The sequence below is a fragment of the Bos grunniens genome, chromosome 27 (genome assembly GCF_055505025.1).
Source record: "Bos grunniens cultivar Pamir isolate PY7600 chromosome 27, Bosgru_T2T1.0, whole genome shotgun sequence".
Taxonomy (NCBI): Eukaryota; Metazoa; Chordata; class Mammalia; order Artiodactyla; family Bovidae; genus Bos; species Bos grunniens.
In genome coordinates this window covers 13022174-13035693 of record NC_141191.1, presented here as the reverse complement: position 1 = coordinate 13035693, position 13520 = coordinate 13022174, and the positions used below count along the sequence as shown (strand labels likewise).

The 13520-nt window shown below is 37.7% G+C and overlaps 1 protein-coding gene across 1 annotated transcript in view; it reads right to left on the bottom strand.

The window, feature by feature from the left end:
* The window catches only part of TENM3 (teneurin transmembrane protein 3), a 2452009-nt gene extending 2439060 nt beyond the window's left edge, over positions 1 to 12949 (bottom strand). The window contains exon 1 of the mRNA XM_086379882.1: positions 12737 to 12949. The gene's annotated coding sequence lies outside the window, so the exon portion shown is untranslated. The remainder of the gene's footprint in view (positions 1 to 12736) is intronic.
* Positions 12950 to 13520: the final 571 nt, after the last annotated feature.

Sequence of the window (13520 nt, the reverse complement as noted above, 5' to 3'; positions counted from 1 at the left end):
AGTTTTCATTGACTCGGTGACTAGATTTTCCCTTATTCAAATGTTGGGAGGAGGAAAAATTTAAAGTTGAACCAGCATCTCGGTTTTACAGTATTATTATGAAGGAGGATTTTCTATATTCCTAAATAGTTTATTTTGTATAGTGTCAACATTTTTAACTACATTGTCTAACCTGTAGGAACGCTTTGACAATTAGAAACAGATTCACTAATCTGTGAAGAAGCAATATTATTACCCAGGACAGCTTTTATTCCATTTAAAAACCATTACATATGTTAGCTTCAGCTTGCAGATGATACATCATGGTGATTAAGACCCTTGCATCAGGAATCAGAACTGGGTTTAATTTTCTGTTTTCTTAATTATTCAGTGCATAGCTTCAGCAACATACTTATGTCTCAATTTTCACATTACTTAAAAAGTAGAGCATTTCCTTATAAGGCTTAAATGAGGTGGAGAGAAAAGGTATAAGGGGAAACTGTAAAGAAGTGTAGGGGACGGAGAGAGGAAAAACCCAGTAACAAGAGGACAGCAGGAGCTAAAGCAGAGGAAGAAGGTCATTAAAGTGAGCAAAGCAGCAGCCATGTTGACACTTCCCCACATCACTAAAGAAGTGCAGTCAACGGCCTCAGAGGCCTCGTGTTTGCTGTAGTCAACACTGGAAATTAAGTGAAATGTTGAGATTTTTGTAACGTAATACCTAGGACTAGTAGACAGTACTCACTTTTAAGATCAAAGCAAAAAAAAATATGCTTGCTGAAATTATAATTCCAAGCAAATCAGTAGTGGTAATTTTAAAATGAAAAATAAAATATTAATTATCCTAAGTGAAATTGATTTGAAGTCTATAAAAACTGGTTCTTAGCCAGATGCCCCTGAACGTGAGGAAGGGCAGAAAGAAAATACTTGAGCTAATTAGAAAGATGCTCAATCAGAAGATGTACTTTTGAAATATAAATATCCTAGAGGCAAAAGTAATCCATACTAATTGTAAGGGAACAATGGAGAAAAAGCACACACACACACACACACACACACACGCACACAAAACAGGAAGTGAAAATTCAGAGGAATGGCAAGACCCATCAGGAATTCCCTAAAATGGAAACAAATTCAACAGTCAAGAATAAAGATGAAAGGAAATTGCTTAGAATATGAAGACAAATAATTAGGTCCTGACAGAGATACTGCTTCTTTAAGGTGCCCTTTGGAAAATTTAACGCAAACAGTGAAAACAGATGCAGATATTCCATTAACTAAATTACTATTTCATGTTAACTTTGACTGCAGTGTGAAAAGTGGCTCCCACATAAGTTGTATGATGGAAATACAAATACTTAAACATGAATGTTTACATTGCCTTAGCATTCAGGAGGGATGATTAATCCATTTGCAAAGAATAAAAGGTATTAAACAAGGTAGCTTTCTTTCCATGCACAGAAAAATTAAAGAAGAGGATAATATCTCTTATTTTTTTACCCTTTGAGTGTGATAAAGTAAAAACACTTAGATATGAATTTAAGATGCACCTTTCTCCTCCTTGCCATCATTTATGATCAGGCACAGGACAAGCACTCCTGCCACAGCTGACTCTAAAACTGGACGTGCTATGTGAAACCAAGGAGTACAAATTCTGGCAGACAGCACAGGACTTCCGCAGGGAGAGAAACCACCACATTAGCCTTACCACTGCTCAGGCTGTCTGCCCACAGGCACTTTAATGTTTCCATTGCAAACAAGTGACTCCAAAAGGAACACAGGTCTCACTGAGCAGAAGATGAAGAGATCAGAACTTGGGGTAGCCAAGGCTGATGGAACCTATGGGACTGAGCACTCCAGGGAAGTGAGCTATGCCATGAAGGACTTCCAGAACGCTGCATAGGGTCCCCCTCAGGGCAGTTTCCAAAAAAATGCTAAGCTGCATATATGCTAGAAGTTTGGTCAACCCACACCCTCCCACACACACACACACACACACACACACACAAACAGCTAACTGGGAAGCTGTGTGCTGATTAAAGTTTAACATAGAATCAGTAAAAAAAAAAAAAAAAAAGAATCTTGGATAGATAGATCGTTGAAGATTTCACACCTTGCAAGAGGCAGAGAAGAAAGTTAAGACTAAAGGTCCCTAAATCTTTCCAGAGTTTTCTCCGTCATCTAGACTAGGGAGAAATATAGAATTTGACTTTTGGTGAAAACTATGTGTGCACAACCGCCACTATTTTCTTTCCTGGCTTGAGATAGAACTGGCATAGAACACTGTTTAACTATAAAGTACACAAAGCGACGGCTGTGCATTTATGTACACTGCAAACCACCACAGGAAGGTTAGCCAACACATCACCTCATATACTTGTAATCCTGTGTGTGGCGAGAACTGTTTTCTCTCAGCAACTTTCAAATATACAACACACAGTATTAACTGAGGTCACCATGCTGTGAATTATATCCCTGGAACTTAGTCACCTTCTACCTGGAAGTTTGTACACTTGGACTTTCACCCATTTCTAGTCACCACTGTTTTTCTTTCATTGTCTCTTCAGTTCAGTTCAACCGCCCAGTCGTGTCCGACTCTTTGCGACCCCACAAATCGCAGCACGCCAGGCCTCCCTGTCCATCACCAACTCTCGGAGTTCACTCAGACTCACGTCCATTGAGTCGGTGATGCCATCCAGCCATCTCTTCCTCTGTCGTCCCCTTCTCCTCCTGCCCCCAATCCCTCCCAGCATCAGGGTCTTTTCCAATGAGTCAGCTCTTCGCATCAGGTGGCCAAAGTTATTGGAGTTTCAGCCTCAGCATCAGTCCTTCCAATGAATACCCAGGACTGATCTCCTTGAGGATTGTCTCTTTATTCCCTCTTAAAATCTACCTTCTCTACAGACAGACTGTCACTCTGACTTTTTCCTTCTCCTTGTTGGTCCAGAAGTGAGACCAGTCAATGGGAGATAAGGAGGGTGAACACACAGGTGATGCCAGCTTTCTTGGTTCCATGGCACCTGGTTCCTGAAAAGATTCAGGCACAACTATTCCAATATTGACTAGAACTACGCAAAGAGTCAGACACCATTGAGCGACTGATCTGATCTAATCTGATAGACAATCATAGCCTGTTAACCTGCAACAACTTCAGAGAGCATGCATCTTAATTCCTTTCTTCAAAGAATGAGTTATCCTGTAAAATTTAAGGCTGAACAGAGTTTATGTATGTGGCTCCATTTTATAAATTCATATTATCTACACTTTTACTTGATATCTTTTTCAAAAGTCACTCCCTCATATCTTTATGTACCAGGAATTTTATAATTTTCTGTTGTTAAATTTTCTGCTTTTATCTCTCTTTAATTTCTTCACTCTCTCCTTTTCTTCTTGTAAATCTTCATTCCATTATAACTAACAATTACATGTTTTAACCAATCCTTAATATACTTAATTATAGTCAGCCATTTTAAAAGTTTTAATGCCAAGTGACAATGAAGTATAAAATATTAAACCCAATACTGCTTAAAACAGTTATAAATATTAATGTGATAAGCAACTAACCAAATGTTAAACACTGCATGTTCTGATGCAATACAATTAATTTATATTTAAGGAAAATATACATTATCTTTAAAAATTATATTGTAAGCTAATATCTAATCATTGTAATTAACTCTTTCTATGGACTTCCCTATGTTGAAAAGCCCTCAGTATTTCTACTTTCCTTATATTTAACAGTAAATACAGGGCATTTGGCTGATTCCCTTGTTACGTTTTTAAGCTGGCATTCTTTAACTTCTGTGAGATACCATTTGAACAAATTTTGTTGTTTCCTGTCTTAAGCAACATATTGAGGACGACACTGCAAAACTGACTTGAGATCAGGTCATCCAGTTCGACCTTCCAGCATATTCCCATTATTCCACACAGTGTGGAAGCTAAAGGGCAGCTTAGAAAGGCCGTACTATTTTTCTTGAGTTTTTCATCTTGTATTGAGGATGTGATTCAGTTTCAAGAATAACCTAATTCTCAGTGGCACAAAAGAAAATGCCATGAAATTAAATGAAATAAAAATGTGGGCAACTGTATAGAATTATATAAATTGATTCACACATTATAAAATAATACCATTTTAAAGGTGATTTTTAAAAAATTCTGAGTATACTTTCAAAAACCTATAAATAATTTAGTCCTTGTAAGCTGCAGACAGTGGCAAGTTTGCGTAGAGCTAAATTCCTATCCTCACATGATCTCCCTGGTGCCGGTCCTGTGACAAGAGCCACACCTCGCTTTCTTCTACTTCTCAATGCTCCCTTTACTAGTACAATTTTGTAGATTAACTCTATTAATGGCCCCAATTTTTCATGCCTCCCTGTATCCATACCTTTAGGCTAAATCCTCTTACAATGAGGTGTAGCCAGGCTAGCGATACTTGGAATTGTAAAAAAAAAAAAAAAAAAAAAAAGTAATAATACTGAAGCCTTGAAGTGATAGCTACTTAAAGCAATAGCCCTTGTCAGATCTCACTTTATAGCTTTAGAGATAGAGCTCAAAAGACTCTCCAACATAAGTCAACTCATTTTTGTTTTGTTTTTTTGGTCCCTATTCCCTAAATTTTTCCTCATTACCAGAGTGAACTGCATATATGAAGATGCTAATCTTCTAATAATGATCCAAAATTCCTTATTACTATCAGAGTTCAACTGTGTTCAGTTCAGTTCAGTTCAGCCGCTCAGTTGTGTCCGACTCTTTGCGACCCCATGAATCGCAGCATGCCAGGCCTCCCTGTCCATCACCAACTCCCGGAGTTCACTGAGACTCATGTCCATCGAGTCAGTGATGCCATCCAGCCATCTCATCCTCTGTCATCCCCTTCTCCTCCTGTCCCCAATCCCTCCCAGCATCAGAGTCTTTTCCAATGAGTCAACTCTTGGCATGAGGTGGCCCAAGTACTGGAGTTTCAGCTTTAGCATCAGTCCTTCCAAAGAAATCTCAGGGCTGATCTCCTTCAGAATGGACTGATTGGATCTCCTTGCAGTCCAAGGGACTCTCAAGAGTCTTCTCCAACACCACAGTTCAAAAGCATCAATTCTTCGGCGCTCAGCTTTCTTCACAGTCCAACTCTCACATCCATACATGACCACTGGAAAAACCATAGCCTTGACTAGACGAATCTTTGTTGGCAAAGTAATGTCTCTGCTTTTGAATATGCTATCTAGGTTGGTCATAACTTTCCTTCCAAGGAGTAAGCGTCTTTTAATCTCATGGCTGCAGTCACCATCTGCAGTGATTTTGGAGCCCCAAAAAATAAAGTCTGACACTGTTTCCACTGTTTCCCCATCTATTTCCCATGAAGTGATGGGACCGGATGCCATGATCTTCGTTTTCTGAATGTTGAGCTTTAAGCCAACTTTTTCACTCTCCACTTATATTAAAAAGCAGAGACATTACTTTGCCAACAATAGTCCATATAGTCAAAGCTATGGTTTTTCCAGTAGTCATGTATGGATGCGAGTCTTGAGCCATAAAGAAAGTTGAGTGCTGAAGAACTGATGCTCTTGAACTGTGGTGTTGGAGAAGACTCTTGAGAGTTCCTTGCACTGCAAGGAGATCAAACCAGTCAATCCTAAAGGAAATCAGTCCTGAATATTCATTGGAAGGACTGATGCTGAAGCTGAAACTCCAAAGCATTGGCCACCTGATGCAAAGAACTGACTCATTGGAAAAGGCAGTGAGGCTGGGAAAGATTGAAGGTGGAAGTAGAAGGGGATGACAGAGGATGCGATGGTTGGATGCTATCACTGACTCGATGGACAGGAATTTGAGCAAGCTCTGGGAATTAGTGATGGACAGGGAAGCCTGGCATGCTGAAGTCTATGGGGTCGCAAAGAGTTGGACATGACTGAGCTACTGAACTGAATAGCCATTGTTCAGTGAAATGAACAACTCCTTGTGGTGATGGGAACAATACAACATGAAAGGCCCTCTGTTTCTTCAAGGAAACCCATGTGCTCTTCTCTGAAATCAGTGATTTCACCAGATTTGGGACAGAGAATGCTGCCTACCAGGCTTTAAACCTTAGGAAGACAGAGAAGGTGCAGGAAAAAGTGAGAAATTTTCTCTTTTCAATTTCTGGAAGCAATGACTACAGGATTCACAGTCATGCTATGGAGGAAAACAGGCATTGTATTTTGAAAAGCCACAACTCACTGACAGTGATTGAGAAAGGCAGCACATAAATGAAAAGCACACCAAGGCACAAGAGGATGCTTCTAAGCAAACAGAGGAGTGTACGTCAGACAGTAACAGCAGTCCTCGTGAGCCTTGTGACAAAAAGATCCCAGCTCCTCCTGTAACTCATTCTAAGAGCTCTGGAATGATATTCATGATGGACCTAAGACACTGTAAAAGCATTAGTTGATCAGCCATGTCAGAGTCTTTGCAACTGATGGACTGTCGCCCACCAGGCTCCTCCATCCGTGGGATATCCCAGGCAAGAATACTGGAGTGGGTTGCCATTTCCTTCTCCAAGGGATCCTCCCAATCTAGGGATCAAACCCACGTCTCCTGCAATGGCAGGAGGATTCTTTACCACTGAGCTACCAGGGGAGCACCAAAGCTATGTCCAAATCATGAGCTTTATGTTCACTCAGATCAGTGAGTCTAAGCAGCTTATTGATAACAATTGCAATGTATATGCCCAGAAGAAACTTTAGGAAAGGGAATCGAAACCTAAGAACTTTCTACTAAAGAAATTATTTACTAAGCTGGATAGATCCATGAAGAGATCTTTAAAGAGCAAATACACATATACAGTGTGGGTTCAATATTTATTTATGCCTCACAATAGTTGATTTCATGGCAGATTAAACCACAGAGTTTATTTGCCTTTAAGGCAAGATTTTTCACACAAACCCAGGTAAGCTGTTAAAATTGAGCAGTGGTTCCACTGGTCTAAATATTGTTCTAACAAATACAACAAAACAGAAACAAACACACAGAGAGAGCTAATGATTTCCAGAAGGGAGGGAGGTGGGGAGGGGGATATCAAGATAGATGAAGGAGAGGAGGTAGACACTACCAGTTATAAAATAAGGAAGTCCCGGGGATGCGATGAACAGCACAAGAAATATAGTCAACAATACTATAGTAACTTTGAATGGTGTGTAATTTAAAAAATCCAATCACTATGCTGTACACCTGAAACTAACATTCTAAGTCAACTATACTGCAATGTAAGTTAATACAAAACTAAATATCGTTCTCTCAAATAACCTACATACCGCTACAATTCTTATATTTAAGAAACACAAAGTGTCTTGGATAACCATAATTAAGACCTTAAGAAAAATTTTCAGATAAAAACATGTGTGTAAAATACTTTAAGAAAAATATGAGAAGCATAATGACTAGGACTAATGTATCTATCTTGTTAAACCATAAAAGATGTTTTTTTGGAAGACATAATGAATGATACTTCATTATAAAGATGTAAAACTCAAAATTCCAATAGGATAGAATGCAATTTCATTAATAATGCAGGCCTCTTTAAGTTTTTTGTTTAATCACTTAGTACCAAAGTAAACAAAATTAACTTTTGCAAGTAACTTATTTTTCCCATATCATGCATGCATTGTTTAAAATATTCAATATCTTAGGTCCAAGAGTTGCTAATAAACAATCAATTATTTCTCAATTTAAAGTGTAAGTCAATTACATTATTATATAATCTAACATAATTTTGAAACAGAATTGCCCATTTAACTGATAATCATTTTTATTAATTCACTTTTACATAAGAGTGTATTCTGCAAAAACCTACAATTGCACTTTTATTGCATTTGCACAATAGAGTTCTTAGATTAAGTCATAAAACATCACACAGGAAAAAACTCACATTTCACCATGATATTCGATGCGGTACACATTCTTTCCTGTTATGCAGTTCAGATAGAATAATTACAACTGCCAATAGGCCACTCGCTTTGTAGGGAAAATTACCTAACCAAGCGTGCACTTTAGTTGTCCATGATTCCACTCTAGTCATATTCCTTGGAAGAGTAATAGTGTAGATTCTACTAACAGCAAATGCCTTTCTGAGATGGTTTCCATAGCTAACCTTATTAAAAGGGCTATTACCTAACTGAAAGTATTTCAGAAGAAACAATAAGTAACATATAAGCGTGCAACAATAATCATTCCTGCACAGTTGTGTCTGACTCTTTGTGACCCCATAACTGTAGCCCACCAGGCACCACTGTCCATGGGATTCTCCAGGCAAGAATACTGGAGTGGGTTGACATTTCCTCCTCCAAGAGATCTTCCTGATACAGGGATCAAACCTATGCCTCCTGCATTTCCTGCATTGGCAGGCAGGTTCTTACCACTGACCCACCTGGGAGGCTCTCATATATTCATATAGGGATAAGTATAAATTTATCAGGTGATTGTAACTTATAATATTAGTCAATATTGAGTGTTTATTGTTAAGTGATTTGTATGGATTAATTGGATTCTTACAAAATCATTCTATGTAGAAGGTATCAAATTATTCCCATTTTATAGGTGAGAAAACCAAGATACAGAAATTTTAATTAATTTTCTTCAAGGTATTTAGCTAGAAACAGAATTTAAGACTTGAGTTCAGGCAATCAGGATCCATTCATCCATACAACATAATGGAACATTTACTGAACCTATAATTCCTTAGTTTTTAGATCAGGCAAATGGCAATAACCACAGTGGTTCTTTGGGAATGGCACTTAGCACTGATGTATCTTTTTCCTCAGATATAAAATGAGGAAAATGGGCTGCATAAGTGTCTTTGTGAGAACTAGAATTCCCTTATTTGCTCTCTGCAAATTTGTGATGAGATCATTCGCACAATTTTGAAAAATGCCTGCTTGAATTTTATTTTCTTTTGCTTCAGGGTAATGTCTAATACTTGACACAAACCCCAAATGCAACCGAAGCCCATTTAAAAAATTCCCACTTTCAGGAAATGTAGTTGACATGTTCAATCTGTTAATTTCGAGTGCTTTACCTTCAATAATGTAAAGACATAAACACTGCCTGTATCCTGCCCATGCGATTATGCTCCACAGCTAAAGCTACTTCTTAATGCTGCTCCAGATATGTTAACCCAGTGCTGACAGAGACAGGGACCAAAGTCACGCTCAGTCAACACTAATCAGTAATTCCTGCCCATCTTCCAATCATTAGCAGTGAAACAGATGGGCAGAAAGGTAAAGGACAAAGCTTTTCACTTCTGCCACTGTCTCTTAGAATATGTCCAAGGTTGAAATAAGCTTTCATCATTCCTACAGGAGAGAAAAACTCAATCATTTGGAAATGTAAGGTTTCTTAACATCAGGGAGGTGAAATGGATATTGGGCTTGAGACCTGAGTGTAAGAAACACAACCAAATTCATCACATGGTCAGTGAGAGAGCTAAAAGCTGAACCGAAAAATTGGGCTCCAGACACGAGCACTGACCACTTGGTTGTGTTCATGTGAGTGTCCCTATCATTAAGCCTTATCTTCACAACAAAACTGATGAGGCCTTTGCTTGGCTGTGCAATATCATCGAATCAGTGTGTACCTGTTTTGAAAAGATGAGTAAAGACTTCCTCAGTTAACTCAGTACATTGTCAATTATACCAGTGTCTCTAGTTCTTCACCTTAGAGACTGTTTCACTCAGTTTTCTTTGCTTGACTGGACCCCTGAGCACTGGGCCCAGACTGGTTAAAGTTGCATGTATATGACATTTATGTTATGTTACATCAAGTGCAGCAGCCTAGCTCTCCATCTTCAGTGGGGTCACTATGAACTGTCATTATCTGCCAACAGATATGAAATAGTCCCACATAGGGCTCAGGTTTGATCATTTTAATTCTTGATTAATATTCTGTTTTAGGGATATTAGAACTCATAATTATCTTCAGAAAATTATCAAATAAAATCTCTACTTATTCAACCTGACAACCTCCTCTGAGAAGTTTTGGAAATGAGACTTCATTATTTTTAGTTGTGTTCAGCTAATAGAGTCTTAAAAAGCTGCATTTGAATATGGATTCTCTTTCCATCAAATATTATTAAGATTTTATTCAATAGTTGAGTGGCAAAGTTACAGAGGTGAAATAAAGGTTACAATAAAATTAAACTGAGTTATAAACATTACCAAATGAAATACTACTTTATAAATTTGAAAAACACCAAAAAAATAAAAAATAAAACCCTCTACCCTACTGAATAAATTAGTTCCTGACATCTTGTAGAGAAAATAAATATAGAATCACCTACTGATGTGTGGTTAGGTTCATAATTGTCACTTGAAGTATTTTTAAGATAAAGCATTATATTTCATTGCTCTAATTTGGATTGAAAAACCTTTATTTTTCCTTATGAAAATTGCTAAGTGTTCATTACAACAAGTCTTTTTACTTCCAAATTATAGCACCAACATTTATGAAATTGCAAGATCTCTAACTGAATGCTACAAACATTACATAAAATACATTAGCCATATAATATTTTCAAAGTATTAAAGATTTAAGATGTCTAATATTAATGGAAATCTGGAAGACAGAAATCATTGCCAAAATTCTATTTCCACATTAAAGAGATAACCTATGACTTAGCATACCAAGTTCATATGCTGCACATTTAAGATGTACTCAATAATGAGGAAAATTTAAAAATGTAAGTAAAATAAGAACTTACTATGTATCTAAAAATTTCACTAGCAAACTCTGTCCTACATCAGAGAGGATAAATAAAAGTAAAACTGATCAGTTTGTTATATTCCAACAATACCACTCAGTATCATTTCGCAAACAGTCAGACACAACTGAGCGACTAAACTATCCTACCCTATCATTTCTATAGAATGTAAGATTTAAAATGCTTAGATGAGCAGCTTCAGAACTCTTCTTGCTAATGCTATTGAGCAATTGTTTCCTTGAAGTTGTTAGTACAATTTGGTTTTGGATTATACCTGGTTTTCCTGAGTCTGATTTAATAATCCTAGTCTAATCCTGTGTGTGAGCTCACACCAGGAACCAATGATGGCCCTAGACTGTGGTTTATGTGGGAAAGCCTCCTACTCTCAGTAGCACTTCTCAGGACAGGAAGTGAGGAAAAGGATTAGTAACATTTTAGGAAATATGACTTGGCATTAATACCAGCTGACTAGAGGTGTGTATAAAGAATATACTTTTTTTTAAAACAATGCTTTCAAAGGCTAAATCTAGTTGATCTCCGGATTATTCTGTTTTGTTTTTTTTAAAACATGAATGGAGTATGAACAGAAGTTGAGTTGGATTTTATTCTACTTTATGGTGGGAAGAATAAGAATATCCTAAGTGCCAGTCAAAATCAGAGTCATAGTCACCTTATCATGCAGCATATTTAGGGTTCTCCCATGTTCAGAGGAGCCTGGCATGCTAGGGTCCATAGAATCACACAGAGCTGGACACAACTGAAGCGGCTGAGCACGCACACATACGCAATCATTTTTCATGCCCATAGTAATGTCCTTTTTAATCAAAGACTTCTATGTTTTCAAGTCAGTTCTAAAGAGAGCACATGCATTTAAATTGTCATTGTACATAACATTTGGATTTCAGTTATAAAAGCCTCTCATTGTGAATCTTCAGAGACTTGATGTATAACGCATTAGGATAACAATTCAGTCAGCTGCAATACTGTTTATAATTTTAAAGCCTTTTAGGCTGCAATGAAAGGGCAATAATTTTGTTTCCTTTAAAAGAGAATAGTTCTGAAGTAACTGAAGGATATTCAAGAAAGACAGTTCTATTTCTCTTTCATGTGTATTTTATTAGCCAAATTAGGTTTTATTAGTCTATTTTACCAAATGATTTTCTTAAAACAACTTACATTCATGTAAAAGATACCCATGCCTCCTGTTCTTACTTAAATACATACGCATTTATTGTGCCACTAAATGCAATGAGCTAAGGCAGACACAATGCTCCTTTACATTATGACCATGACCCAAAGGCGTTAGAAGGCTCTACTTAACACCATGAGGTTTCCAGTTGCACAGTATCTTATGAATTAGAGAATTTCCTAATCTTCTAAGACTGTAAATGCTAACAAAACAGTCCACCTTTAGTAAGTTTGATTTTGTTTAAAACTCTACCAATCCACTTAAATGTGCTCCGCAGCAGTAGACATGTAAAAGTTAACCCAATGTTACGTGCTTATCACTCACTCAAAGTCACAGTTAATATGAGAAAAAATTTATCTTGTAATATGAAAAATTTTAAGACAGACTTACCTTCTTGCATAGACGTAAGAGGCAGAAGTACCAGAAAAGAAAAGAAAAGCTCATACTTCTCAAACATCAACACTGGACCCGGTAAACATTCACCACAGTACTCTACCTGGCAATATTGTACAATCTAACTTAGAAGTAACCAACACCTGAATAAGTGTAAGGAATTAAGGATCGTGCAATAATTGCCCAAAGTGATTTATGTAATTAAGAGGTTTTTGAAAAATAGGCCTAAAATTTTGCTAAATGGTCAGACAATAAACGGTATCAAAAAGTTTCAAGATGCCTTCATTCTTTACTCAAACTGTAAACAGACTGAGTGAGTGATAGTTGCTCAGTCATGCCTGACTCTTTGCAACGCCACAGACTATAGCCCGCCAGGCTCCTCTGTCCATGGCAAGATTACTGGAATGGGTTGCCATTTCCTTCTTAAAAGAAACATGAGAGTTACTCACATCTCTTGTGAAGTCTTGCTGATTGCAGGACCACCAAGAAAACCAAACTGAATCAAACTGACTCACTTCCACGATGGAAGGACTTATACCCCCAGCTGCTGATTTGGCTGCCCTGGGCCTATCCGCTTTCTCCTGTAATTGCCTTCAGCGGAAGAGCTGCCATAACCGAGGTCACGCCCCCTTTCCAAAAACAACCTGCATCCTATGATTGGTCAGTGAGGAAGGATAAAGGCGTGGTTGGCTCACCCCCAACTTAAAACAATTTAGAAAAGAAGCATCAAAATGCCTATGAAATCAGGTGAGACCTGTTGACTTCATCGAAGCCTCCCCTGCCCAATCTCGCTGTTTTGCCATCCACAGGTGCCGGCGATTGACTGGACTTTGTCCACACTAATTTTAGTGTGTGCTCTCCACGGAATTTTACCAGGAAAACCTGTCCCGTTCACCCAAAACTACAGATCTTTAAAATCTGGATAGTTTGCATTCTCTTTCACAGACATCCAAATAATTGAAGCTTGATGAAAAGCATGATGAATAATTGAGAGGCAGAGTTTGCAACATTTTCCAAGGCAACTTTCTAAAGACACTTTCAAAATCATAGTCATGAAGGGGTAAAAATCTGAATTATTTCCAGATGCATGCAATTAATAATAGTGTAATTACTATCTTGGTACAAAGCCAAATTTCATTAATTTTAGGAGGTAAAGGAAAGCTTCATGGAGATGTGGAGATAAGTTGAGAAATGTAATTATTTTTGATAGTGCGGCAACTGAAGTGAAAGCAA